Genomic DNA, 3,285 nt, shown 5'->3' with positions numbered 1-3,285 from the left:
GACAATAAAGGAGATGAACCTTGCTGTTGTTTTCAGGGAAATCAATGTTACAATTACAGGTATTGACCAACAAATGTGTGCCTTTTTTTCTGTCCCACACTCCCATTCTCTCCTGTTTCAGCATGTCTGTACTGTTAGTATCAATGTTTTGTCATTTGACTGAATTCGATCTATTTGGTTGTACTTGAGCTGCACTGCGTGGACCTCACAGGACCACAGGTACACTGTATATAAAGACAAGCATCTTGATTGCTCTCTGGTGGCTGCCTAAGTTATAAGTCATAAATATTGCCACCTCCATGTTGGTGGGTGGGACAAACTCCAAACTAAACATAAAGCAAAAATATATATCTCAAAGATGTAACTGATGTATGTTCAAGTGTTTATTTTTCCTTTGGTACATTTAGTTATGGTTAATATAGTTTATTTGATACGTGAAAACATGGTGAAATGCCATGATTGGCCCGTTTGTATTGGCAGGATTTCACCACTGCGGCTCCATCCCCGATCGCTACCTCACAGACTCTGGCTCCAACTGACGTCAATGGCAGAATTCCTGTTTGGAATATTTCGGCATCATTTATGAATAGTGGGAAGAAGTGGTGACGGGTAGTCCAACTTAATGTGCAGACTCTAAGGCCACACTATACTAAACTTACAACAAGAGGCGAACATGCAGCTATTACCTCCTCATATACAAAACTATTTTCTTACATTTCTGTACATGATATATATATATATATATATATATATATATATATATATATATATATATATACATACACACACACTGAGTCCCACATTACAACCTGACTACTCTCCAGTCAACTCTTACAGCAAGGGGAGGTCTAACAGAAGTCCCATGCAGTTTGAAAATGACAGTCCCTCAGCTTAAATTAAAAAAAAACACTGCTCTTCTGCTGCTTATGAATTATTAATGTGACAGTGTTTCTCTTTTTTTCCTCTTGTTTCTCTCCTTTTTGGGGCATAATTAAAATCTCAGGAGCTGTCTCACTTTGCTGGGGATTAATCTCCCGTGGCACATCTCCATCTGCAGCCTGTACGTCATCCATCACTCTCTGCATTAGCCCCCAGCTGCGCAACTGTCTGCCCAACCCAGGCCGAGCACTCTGCATAGGGCCGCACTTGGGAAACAAGTGGGAGGGGGGGCAGGCAAAAAGAGAGGAATGTGAAAGTGACAGAAGGAAGGAGAGGAGGTGTGCGTGCTTGGCATGTGTGTGTATGCGTTTTGGAGCGCGGGGGGGGGGGGTGATAAATCTTAATATTTCACATCAATTTGATTTTGCAGGGCTGATTTGAGCCTCATTTTCTCTCAAATGGCCTTCTCCACTGAGATCTGATTGATACTAATAGCTTCTACAGCGCTTACATTTAGGGAGGGTAAGAGGCTTTTTTATTGGCACAGACAGTTAGTAGTCAGCGTGGCACCAAGCAGGATTGTAAATTTGGCTCTCTTTCATGTAATGTGACTCTTGAGGGTGGTTGGGCTCCGAGCGTGTGATACACCACCTCTGTCCATCTACACTTCCCCCGTGGATGTCCAATCCTAATGAGATGAGTAATTCCTTAAATGGCATAAACAGTCACAAAATGCAGATCGTTTTTTTGCTGGTGTGGTAGATTTAATTTGTAGGACTATTTGTTTGACAGGTGACCAAAGGACTTAGATTGTTTCAGTGCATTTAGATAAAGTCGTGTTATCACTCTTTTAAATTCTGCTGCTGTAAATGTTGAGGTTTTTTTAGGGGTAAATATAATAGTAGTAGTATTGTTGCACAATGACATGAGGATAAATGTGGGTTTGATACGTTTGTATAAGTCTAGACTGAGATCTGCAATGGGACAGATTACCTAAAATGAGCAATGCAGCATGACAGCAGTCAGTCACAGAGACTCAGAGGCTTTAGAACTCTCCCAGGCTTCGGATTGGAATCCGTCCCACCCACTAAAAAGCCAAGTATTTTGGCTGCATCGAAGCCCAGGTGATTTAACGGGCTCTGGGCTCCAGCATGCAAGATATGGTTGATCCAATTTAGGCCATGCTCAATCAACCTGGTTCTACGAGGGACGCGGAGGCTGGGTACCGCAGTGTGTGCAAGAATGGATTGCTCAACAAAGCAGCTTTTAAAGGTCATGTTTTTGCTGCTGCCATGCCTACGAGATCCTCACGCAGGGCACCGTTTGCAGACCGCCTATGTAAATTCATCACAAACCTCCAACTCAGAACAGTGATTAATGCTGTGAACAAGAGGGGCATCACTTTTGACTCGAGCATAAAATGCAACGTGGCGTCTCCATGGTCCTGTTTGTGGAATGTTGCGCTACAAGCAGTTGAGAAACCTCTTGTGTAACTGTTTACTTATGCTTTTGTTTAGTTTTGTTCTAATTGCAGACTCACAGTTTACATGTAAACAATGTAAATCTGACAAATACACGTGCATGCACACATCACATGTTCTCTCCTACTTTTCAACATCTTCATGCATCTTTCACATGGGGAGCACGGTGTCATGCTTTTGCTTCTGCCATACAAGAAGCCAATTATATTATCAGCATGGGACCTCTGCTTGACATCGCATGTCCTGATGGTATAATGAAATAAAAGAGGTTTCACACACGTCCTCCCACTGTGTCCTTGACGTTTGGAAATGTCTACTTTGCAGTTTCTGTAATTTGGGTGAGAGGTGTATTTTCCAAGATACCATGGTGGTGAACGTTCTCCGCAGGGGACCAGCAACCTGCCTCCCATTTCAAGGGGGGAGACAATAATCCAAAGGGTTATTCCGCAGTGAGAAACTTGCTTTTGGCTGTCTCCTGTCAAAGCTCAATTAGGACATATTTAGTTTCCTTACATAATCAAACTAATTGTGTGAGTTTATGGGTCTTATTTTCAAAGTTTTGTTTCGATATCAATGTAGTCAACAGTTGAATAGCTTAGATCTGCAAACTTTGCTAATAGGAAGTTTGATTTTTAAGAACCTAGTTGAAGACAAACATTTGTTGGTGATAAACACGTCACTATTATAGAGTTATTATGTTTTATGTCCTTTTAAACCGAATGCTTTTGGTTTTGTACCATCTGTAGCAGTAAACAAACATTTTGAAGACATCTCATTTAGGTTCTGGAAAGTAGTGTTTGGCATTTTTTTTACAATTATTTTACATTTTATAATTAAATAAGTCATTAATAATGTAAATGAATTGTTAGTTGCAGCCCCAGTTTTTTTCATCTGCCTCATATCTTTTTAGAGAAATGTTGTGGAG

Source organism: Paralichthys olivaceus, chromosome 16, assembly GCF_024713975.1.
Source record: "Paralichthys olivaceus isolate ysfri-2021 chromosome 16, ASM2471397v2, whole genome shotgun sequence".
NCBI lineage: Eukaryota > Metazoa > Chordata > Actinopteri > Pleuronectiformes > Paralichthyidae > Paralichthys > Paralichthys olivaceus.
Note: the sequence above shows the minus strand (reverse complement) of the source record.